This window comes from Paroedura picta, chromosome 10, assembly GCF_049243985.1.
Source record: "Paroedura picta isolate Pp20150507F chromosome 10, Ppicta_v3.0, whole genome shotgun sequence".
NCBI classification, from domain to species: domain Eukaryota; kingdom Metazoa; phylum Chordata; class Lepidosauria; order Squamata; family Gekkonidae; genus Paroedura; species Paroedura picta.
In genome coordinates, this window is record NC_135378.1 from 57,799,913 (window position 1) to 57,812,658 (window position 12,746).

General features: G+C 44.3%; 1 long non-coding RNA gene across 3 annotated transcripts in view; it reads left to right on the plus strand.

Moving 5' to 3' along the window:
* Nucleotides 1-12,746, plus strand: part of LOC143819787 (uncharacterized) — a 94,275-nt gene that overhangs the window by 56,275 nt on the left and 25,254 nt on the right. For all 3 annotated transcript variants that reach the window (XR_013225089.1, XR_013225090.1, XR_013225088.1), the window contains exon 2: nt 1,143-1,355. This is a non-coding gene — a long non-coding RNA (uncharacterized LOC143819787). The remainder of the gene's footprint in view (nt 1-1,142; nt 1,356-12,746) is intronic.

Consider the following 12,746-nt stretch of genomic DNA (forward strand, 5'->3'; position numbering starts at 1 on the left):
TTTTTTTTTTTTAGTTTTTCCCCATGATAGTACCAAGCACCCTCACGTCAACTGTATACTGAGAAGTCATGTCAGCTTTATTCTCCAATGACCACTTTTTCACCCATGGAGAGGCATTCTAATTTTGTTCTGTAGCAAGATCTAGCCCAGGGGTAGTCAAACTGCGGCCCTCCAGATGTCCGTGGACTACAATTCCCAGGAGCCCTTGCCAGCGAATGCTGGCAGGGGCTCCTGGGAATTGTAGTCCATGGACATCTGGAGGGCCGCAGTTTGACTACCCCTGATCTAGCCCTTTCAAGCTATGGCTGACAAAATACAAGCTTCCTTCAGTACTATGACTGTTCCCCCGGGAAATGTTGTCTTTTATTTATTTCACATTTGACCTTTTCATGTTGCTGTTTTTTTTTTAAAAGGATGTTAATTGACCCCCTTGTTACCAAAGAACAAAACTTAGTGAGAAAAGGCAGTAGTTACAAAAATTATCATTTCTATATTGTAGCTCTGCATCCTTCCCACAATGTGTCGTTCCTGTATATCTTCAATATATATATATTTTTTTTTAATGTGGAAAAAGTTGGAAGGAATTTTTAATTAAAAAAACACTAGCTCTTGTTTTCTTTGCAGCATTGTACCAGAAAGTACTAGACCACAGTGTTCCTTCAAGAAAAAAAAGTTATAAATAACATGTTGTTTAGAAATATACTTTATGCACACAGAAGTCAGTTAGACCCTGATGCTCCTTCATTTAGTAAGGTGTAATTGCTAGTACTGTGGATTCTTTGCAGACATCTGTTGGCTTTAATCTTTTCATGTTTGTGCGAGAAGTGGGGGAGAGGGGAATACTTGAATGTCAAATAGAACCAGCAATGTTCAAGTCTAATGATTTTAAATTGCACTGTGTTGTTTAAATGTTGTAAACCGCCCCAAGATGATAGGCCCGATAGGACGGTCTACAAATGTGACAAGCAAACAAATAAGAACATTTATTTCCAAGGATCAGGATGTTGCAGATTTTGTGTAATCTGGCCCTTGCTGGCAGCCCACTACACCAGGGACCAGCAAAGGGATGGGCAGGGCAGTGGCTGGTCAGGCCTGACACTGAGCTGCACTCATACCACTGCCTTCTTTGTCACTGTCCCTAGGAATGCCATGGCTCTGCTGCAGCCTCTACCGCTACCACTGTTGGCCACCTCCCTGCTGGCTGCCTCCCTGCCTCTTATGCCGTGCTTGGGAGGGAGAGATGGATGTCACGTCCGTAACTATTTCCATTTCACCAAATGCAATATAAGATCTGTTCCACATCAATCAATCAATGGGGCATGTAAAAAAATACAGCAACAAATGACTGGCTGCAGGTAATAATATCTGCACATCTTTGTACCTGTGTGTGTGTTTAATTGATAATGTTTTAAAGGTTTCATCTATTGAAAATTATATATCTGGACTTTGATAATTCTCTTGTATCATGTTATCAAATCCCACATGGTGAGACACACATATTCATTTACATGAAATTGACAGAGATTGAAACTGATATGAATTCAGTTAGTATTGGAATACTAATTTTTGAGCAGATGAACCCTTAACAACATTTCCACCATTGGGTGGTTGTGATTAGGGATGGGCATGAACCACATTTTGTGGAGAGAAGCAATCTGGACTTGTTCATCTTTTGGACTGGGATCATCAGAAGTTAAGGGTTTGGAGACATCCCAAACCCTGAACTGGAATTTTTTGGTCCATGCCAACCCCAGTTAGGATCTAACACTGACATCATAAACCTTTTTGTTGGTAGGAACAGGTGTCTTAGAGAAAACATGAGATTTGGTTTGCCTTCAAGTTGTGGCCTGTTTATGTTGACCCTGCAAGGTTTTCAAGCTAAGAGAGGTTCATAGGTGGTCTGCCGACTCTGTATAGTGACTCTGGTGGTCTCCTGTCCAAATCCTTATGCTGTTCGACCCTGCTTAGCTTCCAAGATTTGAAGAGATAAGGGAAGCCTAGGCTTCCCAGGTCAGGGCAGAGTTAAACCATCCTCAGTCCATCCATCAATAGGATTAGAAAGGTGTAATGCCTGAGAATTGCACTAAATCAGTCATCAGTTAGCTTTACGAGAAGGTGTTATATAAAATATACACAATGCAATTTGTTAATTGTTAATGTTAAATCCCAGGGTGTTTGCATGAATGTGTATAAAGAGAAAACGCACATAAGGTCCTAAACCAGGGGTAGTCAAACTGCGGCCCTCCAGATGTCCATGGACTACAATTCCCATGGCAGGAGCTCATGGGAATTGTAGTCCATGGACATCTAGAGGGCCACAGTTTGACTACCCCTATTCTAAGCAGAGAAAGAGAGAGACAGACAGAGACAGAGAGACAGAGATGATCTGCAAGACTGTTCAAATGGGGGAAACATCAGTGCCCTTTCATATGGGGGGAAGCATCAGTGCCCTTTTGTATTTTTTAGCTCTCAAAGAAAGTGAGGATTTCTTTTCCCCATGTCTTTTCTTTCCAGTTCAGAAATTAAATTATAACCATACATTAAATGGTGATATTTTCTTTGTTCCAGAGTGGCTATAAAACAGCATCATATAGTGACAATCCATCTGAAATTCAGACATCAAATTTTGCTGCTTCAGTTCTTTTCTGGCACTGCCATTAGCCTGAAATAACTCCCCAAGGCTTATTTACACTTTAAAGTTTTTTGCATGTGCTTAAAAGTATATTTTCTTTCTTTTTTTCAAAAAAGACACACAGTTGCAAAAGTAATCAACTTATTTGAATTTGTTTTGCCTGCCTTTATTTCTCTGAAATATTCTGCTGATAGTGTTCCATATACCGAAAGACCTTATGCAGCATGAAGCTTGGAAGTGCCATGCTGAGAAAATGATATCCTGTTGACAAAATATACTGCATCCAAGGCAATAATTCATTTGGCAGTTCATAAATCTCAATCCTATGATCAAAAAACATATAGGACTGGACTTTTCTCCCCCTGTTTTCAATGTTCTGTTATAGGATTTGAAGATTCTGATTTTGGAGAGAATTAGGAATGAGGAGACATTCCTCATCTTGTTTCGTTCATATATCTACACTGCATATGCATTTGGGTACACTTTTAATATAAAATTTTATATGCATCATTCACATGTAATTCTACTGAAGCAAATAATGCTGAAGCAGTGTAAAATTCACAAAAAAATGGTGCAAGCAAAAATGGGCTGAAAGTAAAGTTTGCAGGTGGCTTGGCATTCCTTGGCTCCTCATCTTGACCCCTAGGTGTTCCTTTGGAGGAACTACCACCCTTGGAGGTCTCCCATCTGCATATTAGCTAGGGTCAGGCCTGCTTAGCTTCTGAAATCTGACAGAATCAGGCTTCTCTGGGCTATATCCAGGACAGGAAAGGGACTAGTGAAACACCAAGAATAAGAAACTTTAAATAATCCCTAGGTAGATTTCTTGTAGCATCTCTGCAGGAACAGAGATTGCTCATCATTTCTACATTATTTACGAAGACAGTGCTCTTTTCCTGAAGCTCGGAATGTGCATCAATCACCTTTCATTCATTAGCTTTACACCACAAGGAACCCACTTTTTTATAGTTTTGAATAAGATTGGTTGATTATAAAGAACACCTTGAAATCAGGTTTCTGTTTCCAAGACCCTAGACTTAAATAACATAATATGTATATTTTGAAAATTAAAAGGCTAATTAATGCAAATCAAATTCAGAACATTTAGCAAGCCTGATTTATGCAATTTCATGTAGGTATTTTATTTACGTCTTGGAAAAGAGGGTCTAAGTGGGAAACATCACCTCATGGTGACTTTCCCATCAAGAAAAAATTGGATTTTGTTCTTCATAAACTTGTTAAAAATGAAACAATTTTTGAGAAAGGAAGGTTTGAATTGTTCAATGACAGCTTGGATTTTGACCCTTCCTGCCAATGGCAGGAAGTTTAACAAGTTTATGAAGCCTAGTTCTTGACCAATTTTGGCCAATAGCACTGCATCACCTATCTGTGCCCAGTTTATATCCATGTTCCAAGAAAAGGCCATGGATTGTTTGTAGTTACTTCCAAATGACTAATGTGGAAAATCACTGGGTTTCCTCATCAAGACAGGCAAAATATGCTGTTTCCTTTCCTTCTCTTAGCTTTTCTCTTCTCCTCCTCAGCCTGTCTATCCTTCAGCTCAACAGTTGCCTCCCCCCCCACCCCATATCATCCTCACTTGGCAAAGTAGTCCTTCTCTTCCCATCTCTAAACCTTCCCCACTCATCACCTTGCATCATTTGGTCTAGGTTTTGGTTTTGTCAAATTGCACATTTATCTCTTTTCTCTCTGGACTAGCTACTTTGAAGAAATGTAATTTTAGTCAAAAGCAAGCTAAATTGGGTATTAGCTTAAAATAATGTAACATAACACTAATGTTGTGTAAAATGTTTTTTTTTATTAGATGCTCTTAAGTAAATTTGGTATTGGATTGTTGCCAAAAAAAAAAAACAGTTCACTTTGTCTTGAACTGCTGCGATTTTCCTTCCTCTTTCTTCTGTATCTGCCCCCCCCACTTCTTTATTTCCTTCCATGGGGGTCTTATCATGGCATTATAGGAACTGTGCATGCTGCAAACTGAAATCACTGTGTTCTAGTTCTATATATGCAGATGATACGTTCCACGAGCTTGTGCTGTCACAGAAATCAATGTGGCCAATACACCTGTAGCTTTATTCACAGGTATTGTCACCCAGTGTGTGGTTTTGGCTTGGGATTACTACTTCTGCTGCCTGCTAAGTGTCTCTATGGCCCATTATGCACGGCCACCGAAACGGCGATTTCGGGGCACATGGAAAACGCGGAAGGGGAAGACGCGACGCACACTGGTTATGCACGGGGCGGGGCGCGACGGCAGCAAAACCCAGAGTAACCGATTATGCACGCGGCGATCCAGGCGCCACTTCTGGTTGCGCCCCGGTCACCCGGAAGCTGCGCTTTCTTCCGCGTTTCGCTAACGCGGCTTTTTCGGCGGCATGCACCGAAGCTGCGGCCGGTTGCAGCCAGCACCGGGCGTTATCGGTGATTTTAGTCGCCGCCATTCCTCCCCAAATGTGCATTATTCCCCCCGTGCATAATGGGTCTAAGGGACAAAAGATGCTACAGTACCTTTGTCATGCAATCATAGTACTGCGTTTATAATTTTTGTAATCACCTTAATCTGTCCAGCTCCCACCTTCTCAGGAATTATCAGGGTGGGAACCTTTCTGACCGTTCTAACTGGAGCACTGGCTGAACAACCAGCTGTCCTTCCATATCCAGCGGGTCGATCAATGTGGCCTATGAAGCCCTTTATAATTATAGAATTCTGTGATCCAAGATTCTGGAAACAATATGTTTGACATTCAAATTTATTATATTAATGTAACTCTATGATTGGAAATCAGTAGCATGTGTTCCCTTTATAACTTCAAGGATCAAAGGGGTGTGGAAGGTAGCTACATATGCTTCAAAGTTACATTTGGAAGAGAAACTGGGGGATCTTCCCTTAGCGAGTTCCCAGAGAAGTCACCAGTCACAAGTCAGAGTAGAATTACTTTATTGTAATTGTGTTTTATCTTTGCTATGTTTTACCTACAACAGGGTTTAATGTTAGGCCTACATTTCTCATCAGTTCAGGAAACTATATAAACAACAGACTTTCGACTATACAACAGTAAAACTAGCTGTAAAATCAGCTACTCAAGGGTTACAGAATTGTACCACATTGCATACTTTTTTGTATATATAATACGGCTTATACAACTTCAGAATGTTTTTGGCGGGGATAACTGTCTTTAATTTTCTTTGAAATAAGTACCCTGTAGAGATTATATTTAGAAGACTCATTTTGCATTATGTACATATGATCACCTCAGTGATTTGCTTACAGTTCTAAATAAGCAGCATTTCAGGTTGTCTTGCATCTGTACAGGAATTACATGATGGCTGACTAGGAAGCTGTTGTCAAATTGGGTAGGCACAAACCAGTTTAGGAATGAAAGTTCATGATGATGTTTGGCCAGTTCATACTCTGCAAAGTCAAGTTCATGGATGGGAGACCAGCACAATCTTTCACAAACTTTTAAGATGTTTGTGGAGGTTCATGCCAATTCATGACTGGATATATTTCCAGATAAACTATCTCCACTCAATCAAAATGTTCACAAAACTTCATAACAAAAACTTGGAGTGCATGTAGAGTAGCCATTTTGGTCATTTAAACAGACACACATTCAGGAGTGCATAGAATGGTCCTGTGCAAGTTAGAGACACCAAACTCTCAGGGGATCTCCCTGGCATGTTCCTCTACAAGCCCTCCAGGTTTGTTGGGACTTACATTTACAGGACCTTATTTACATTCCTCCCCAAGGAAGGTACTCCCAGGAAAGTGCTTTCTGGGAAACCTGCCATTTCCCCAGAAAATACTTTCCTGAAGGAGGGGGCACAGTGTTGTGGGGGGGGGGTGTAACTCAGACCTTATAATTACAATACTCACCAACTTTTTTTTACTAGAAAAAAGATTCAAATAATGTTCAAAATGAAAAGTAGGGTTGCCAGGCAGGAGGCTCACAAGGACATCCTTATGTCACCCCCATAACACTGATATCAGTGTTTCTCCAGGCAATGCTTCAGTTCTCTGATCTTTGGGCAAAACTCCATGATTAGCCATAGAACTTTGCCCAAACACCAGAGTGTCCTCAACACTGCCTGACAACATGCTGATGTCACTTCTAGAGACATTGCTGGAATTCTCCTCTGTTTCCTACCATTTTCTTCCAGCGGGCCAGTTGAGTGGTGGTGGGGCAGTGCTTCCAGAAGGTGGAACACTCACCATCCCCTGCAGGTGCATACCATGCCTAAAACAAAACTATATGAAAAGATGTTTCTTAACATTTTAAAACGTTTACAATATCAGAATATAACAACAGTGATAAGTCCATTGCTTGAGCCCATTGACTTCAAATGGCTTAGGATTGTATTGTATGAAACTCTGTTGCTTGAGTCTGAATTGTAGCAGTTGTATTTTAGCATTTTCCTTTGTGCTCTCAAGAGGCTCAATGAACTCAGTGAGTACCAAGCTAGAAGCAAAATAGTGTCTACTTTAGCACCCTGCATTCCTTACAGCTGTCTTAGTTTAAACTTCAAGATCACCTCTGAAAATAGATTTTTGCAGATGGGGATGCTCTAACCATGCCCTTTTGTGCCTCTAGCATTTATCTTACAATAATCTCTAGGAGGAAACAGCTAAGGTTCATCTAGGTGTACTCTGTGTTACCTGGAGATTCACCCTTCAGTGAGTTTTCTCTCCTATCATGCACCACCTACCTGCCCCTCCACAAGTCAGAGCTGATAGATCATCTAGGTCATGGCCCACTCAAAGCAGTAAGTGGAGGAACAGAAAATCCTGCTCTAAGCACCCATTTCATAGTCTCAGTTCATTGCACTAAATCGTTCTTCAACAATCTTGATTCTTTTTCCCCAGACTACTGGGATTTAGAGTGAAAAAGAATAGAGTGTTTTTTTTTCTTCAGATTTAGAAATTGAACATAAACTTTCTTTCTACAAAAGGTATTCACTCTGAATCATTATCTACAAAACACTTTGCAGCAATAAGATTAATATCGCTTCTTTTTTTCCAGCTGTATTTCAGTATACAACTAATCACTGTGTGGTGAAATGACACTAGCTTCTCTAGGTATATGTGCAAACTAGTACAAGTTAGCAAGATAAATGTTCAGTTTGTACTTTGTGAACACTCAGAAGATAAGCAACTTTTCCATGCCAACAAAAGGTTACAGTTCCCTTTTTTTTTCTTCCCAGTGTAGCCTTCTGTCTGCCAGGTTAGGAAGCTGCGATTTCATGCATTAATTTGGTGGTCAACAAAACAGAACTTTCCCTCTGATAAGGCAATCTGCACATAACCAGTTATGTCTCAGGGAACCTACTAGAAGAAAGTAACTTTATTTTAAACTAGCCAAAAAGCCAAAAATTCAGGAATGCAATGGGTGCTAGCGGGCAGTGGCAGGTAGAGCGGGCTAAGGGGGGGGACAACTTACTGGAGGTGATGTTGGTGTTGGCGGCGAGGAGGTCATTGGTGATGAGGCCGCCAGAATGGTGGCCGAGCGGCTGTGGGAGCGTGGAGGCCTGGTGGCCGAGCAGTCGCAGGGGTCGCGGCCTGTCCTCACCACGCAGCGAGTGGCCAGGGAGCATGGCGCTGGCCGCGAGGGCCATCAGAAGGGCCTGGTCTGCAGGCAGTTGGGCAGAGAGCAGTGTGGCTCCACAGGCAGCAAAGGCTCTGTCAAGGCGGAAGCTCTGTGGCATGCAGGAGCCGGGCCGTGGGGCGCTGCTGGCGAGAAGGTGTGTGTGGAGCGGGTGGCTCTGTGGTGGGTGGACGGAGGGCCACAGGGTGGCGGTGGCGGGCATGGCTGTTGGGAACGGCCGCCTCAGCAGCGGGCAGGCAGAGGGCCGTGCGGCACCCTGCATCCTGGAAGGAGGTGAGTCGGCCAAACAGAGGCCTCAGCAGCTAGGAGGTGTGCAGTGGCAAGGCTTGGTGAGTGGCGCCACATGGCTGGGGGAGGTGGGTGCTGTAGGGATGGTCACAATACAGAGGCGCCCAGGTTTGCTGGGTGCCTCTGGATTGGGCCGATGGGGAGCCGAGCGCTCTAGGGGCCATCCCAATCCAGAGGCATCCTGCTTCTCTGAGTGCTTCTGGATTGGCCCGCTGCCTGTGGCTGCCTCTGGATTCCAAAGGCCGGACAGACCCAGACAGCAGAGCGTAGACCTGGACAGCACTACCCAGATGGCTCTTTCAATTTTATTTAAGAGCCAGTGGTAAAGATGGAAATGGGAGGGTATATGCCATAGTGAAAGGAGAGGGTTGTTGTTGTTTTTTAAATAGGGAAAGAAATTGAAATTGGGAATCGATTTGAATGGAAAATCCCCAGAATAGCAGATAGCGGAGTACCTAACATTTTCTTGGGACAGAAATATGATAACGTTATGGTAACAATTAAGATTATGCTGCATACCTCTTAGTTCACTGTCAATGGCGGTAACTTTTAGACTTAGCAATAAAAGACTTCTCCTTGGTGCTCAGTTCATTTCCTTTTGTTCAGTAGCTGATTGCAAGTACAAAGAATGCTATTTTTTATTAACTTCTGAAGGTGTCATAGTGGTTTTTGTGCACCAATTGTGTACCTAACATGTATCCAGCTCTGAAATTATCAAAGATAGCATGAGAGTAGATAAACTAGACGTATCTCTAGTTCTTAATCTGATGGGAAATTTGAAAAATATTTCAAAATATGTTAAGACTAGATTAATAGCCCGTTGTAGTCCGAAATACAACAGGTGCTAGCATTGGGGGAGGTCAGAGAAATGAGTGAGAGAAAGGAAAGTAGTTAAGATAAAAAGGAAGCAAGAATGGGAAGAAAAAGGAGGAAGACAGGAGAGAGAGTGAAACATGGGGAGAAAGAGAGGAGGATAAAGGCAGGGAGAGAATAACATGGAAAGAGATAAATGGAGAGAGGGAGAGAGAGAGAGAGCAATGCCCCCCACCCCCAGTGACCCAAGCAGGGGCAGGGAGAGTTGGAGAGGAGGTGGCATGTTTTCTTCGAGCAGGGGTGAGGGTTGGCATTTGTTGGAGGGAGGGTAGCCCCCGCAGGCACTTCCTAGTGGCAGGAGAAGGCGTGGCTCGCCATCTCCAAGCCTGCCTTCTCTGCATGACTTGCCCTCTCCATAGGCTGCTTGTCTTTGAGCAAAGTGAAAACAAATTTCTCCTCCCATACCTGGTGGTCTGTCTGTGTACCTGTCTTGTCCTGTGTGAGGTTTGTGTCTTTCTCTCTCTGTTGAAGTGAGCTGTGCCTGTGTAGCTGGGTGAAAATCCCTGTCTCCCGGAAGCCCTCTCTTTCTCCTGCCCCCACCAGTAAGTGTCCCCTGGGTCTTAAAGCCCTGCTAGTTCTGCAGTTGGTGTAAATATGTCCTGCTCTCTCGCTTTCTGCGTGCAGCTCAGCCTTGTGCCTCTGAAGCAGGGTGAGTGTGTCATGCTGTGGATCTCTGGGCACGCATCTCTGCCTCAAGGGGGGGGGATTCTAGCAGCCCTGCCTGTCTGGGAAGTTGGACAGCAGGGGCTGGGCACGGCTTTCCAAGAGAGTATCCCCCCCCCCCCGTCTCCTGGGTCTGACAGGCCATCCTCGGCAGGCATGGGGCCACGTGCTTTCTGTCGCTGTGCACCTCCCCTGCCTGTGAAGCAGGGGAAATAAACGGGCGTGAAAAGGGCCCTCCCTCGGCACGGAGCACACCTAGGGAGGGGGCGGTTGTGCTGTGGGAGCATGGGGAAGCTATCCCCAGGACTCTCCCCTCCCCGGGAAGCAGCGTCGCGTCTCTTGCCACCTCAGGGCACCGGGCAGGGAGCCCCCGCCAGCTGCAGGAAGCACAGGCAGCTGGGCTGGAGGGCAGGAGAGAGCTGGTTGGTGGAGTGTTGAGCCGCTCAGCGCAGCTCCCCCGGCATGGCTGGGGCAGCTTCGGACGTTGGGTGGGCAGGGTGGGCGGAGGCGCCGCTCCAGCGCGATGTCGAGGCTGCCACTTGCAGCTCGGTGGGACGGGGTGAGCTGAGCATTGCTCAGGCGGCATGGCTCCTCTCACGCGGCTTCGGCAGCTTGTGGTGTCAGGTGGGCGGCGTCACCGCTGCCCCACGGTGCTCAGGCTGGCTGTCCCGGCTCCGTGCAGGCGGGGCGGGCGGCGGCTGCAGCGAGGCGGGGGGCGTCTTGTGGCGGTGGGTGGCGGCGCAGGCTGCCGGGGGCTCCCTTGCGGCTGGCATGGTGTGTCGGAGGAGCTTCGCGCCTCCACGCTCCAGGCCAGCCCCAGCAACTGCGAGCCGCGCTGTGCGCGGCTCGCAGTTGCTGGCGCTGGGAATCAGAGGGACCAATCGGCAGGTGCTGCGCACCTGCCAATTGATCCCTCCGATTGTCTGTCAGGAGGAAGGTTCCAATCCGGACCCTTCCTCATCACGGACACATCCCGCCCTAGAACCCCTTACCCTTTTATTTAGTCCGTGGCGCCCGCGGCGCCAAGGGCGGTTTAAAGATTTGTGGAATGAAGGGTAGAATTAGGGTCTAGTTGATTGAGAGCTGGGCCAGTTGAATAATCCTGGAGTAGTTGGTTTCTATACCACCCTTTTCTCTTCCCTAAGAAGTCTCAAAGCAGTTCTAAATGGTCACCTTGTGAGATAGGTAATGCTGAGAAAGTTCTGAAAGAACTGTGACTGTCCCAAAGTTGGCCAGCAGCCTTCCAATGCTTCTTTTAACCACTACACTATGCAGGCTCCTACATACTTCTACATTCCCTTGGAAGAAAGAAGGTTTGTGAAGCCCATTTTGCCACACACTGAACTTTCAGGAATCTGCTAGAAGAAAACTGAATGTATATTTTGCCTTTATGATGTTGTATCTACAACAGTATATCACTATGGCCTTGCTGTATCACCTTTACCTGAGGCAATTGGAAACATCACTCCTTTTGTAGTCGCTGAACATAAAGAGATCTTGTAACTGACAGGAAAATTAATTTTCTGTCTTTAAGAACTCCTTTTTGTTCCTTAGGTCTTGAGGGGTTTTTGTGTGTGTTTTTTTTTAATCACCATACTGAAAAAGTGTTTCTGCACTCATTTGTTTAACTTTTTTTTTCTATAATAAAATGAATCATTGGGTGAAATATTTAGCTATGAAATATTTGGTAATACAAGTTCCCCCCTTCCTTTGAAAAACTCTGCTGTTCTCTTTAAAGTGCAATCTCTTCCCCTCTTTCTCTTTCTAGAAGGGAAAATATTTCATGAGCTGCAGCCCCTAGCCTTAAAAAGTGTCTGAAGATACAATAACAAGCTCACATCTCTTTGTGGCAGACTTCCTGTGAACTAAGGCAAACAAGAAACCTTTATGAGCTCTCATCTAAAATTCTTTTGTAAGGGATAATCTCCAAAGGAATTTTAAAAGAAAACCAGGCTCCAAGATTACCTACCAGAAAGCAGCATCATGGGTTTGAGTGCCTCCCAGAGTCTCCATTTCCAAAGAAAAGTAATTTGCAAAAGTCTCTCTGCTGCTCCTAAGTTATCTGTTAATCAATTTGAGCCAGTCCTTTAGTGTTGCCTCCTTTCAATAGATCACCTTAACATCATTATGTTTGTCTCACTTTGTTACCTTTGTATTGGTACTCTGTGTTCTCTGTGGTCTCTTAATCATTGGAAGTTTCCACTAATTGAATATAACCATCATTAGTTCCCCATAGAGTTTTGCTGTCTTCTAATATGCTGTGCTTCCCCCGCCTTCCAGTTAAGAGATGTGGTCACTAATTTGGCCTCTTGCACATGTGTTGCTTGATTGCCTAGCTAAAGGAATTAATGATAAGCTTCCATTGTTGCTGTGCCTTCATGGAACTATGCTACTATGAATTTGCCCTTTGAAATTGTGAAGCATTCACCTTGTTCAGATAGTAAACTTGACAGGCAGGTGTTTGTTTTCATTCTTAAGGGTACATCCAATCAGCATCTATACAGTATGATGGCTTGGCCCAGGCAAAAAAAAAAAAAAACTTACACTGGTGATGGTGGTAGTAGACTTTGAAAAATCTTTATTGATGTTTTTCAAAAATTGATCTGGAACATATTTGAGGCTGATATATCTGTAATTTCCCTCTTTTTTAAAAATAGTAAAGAACA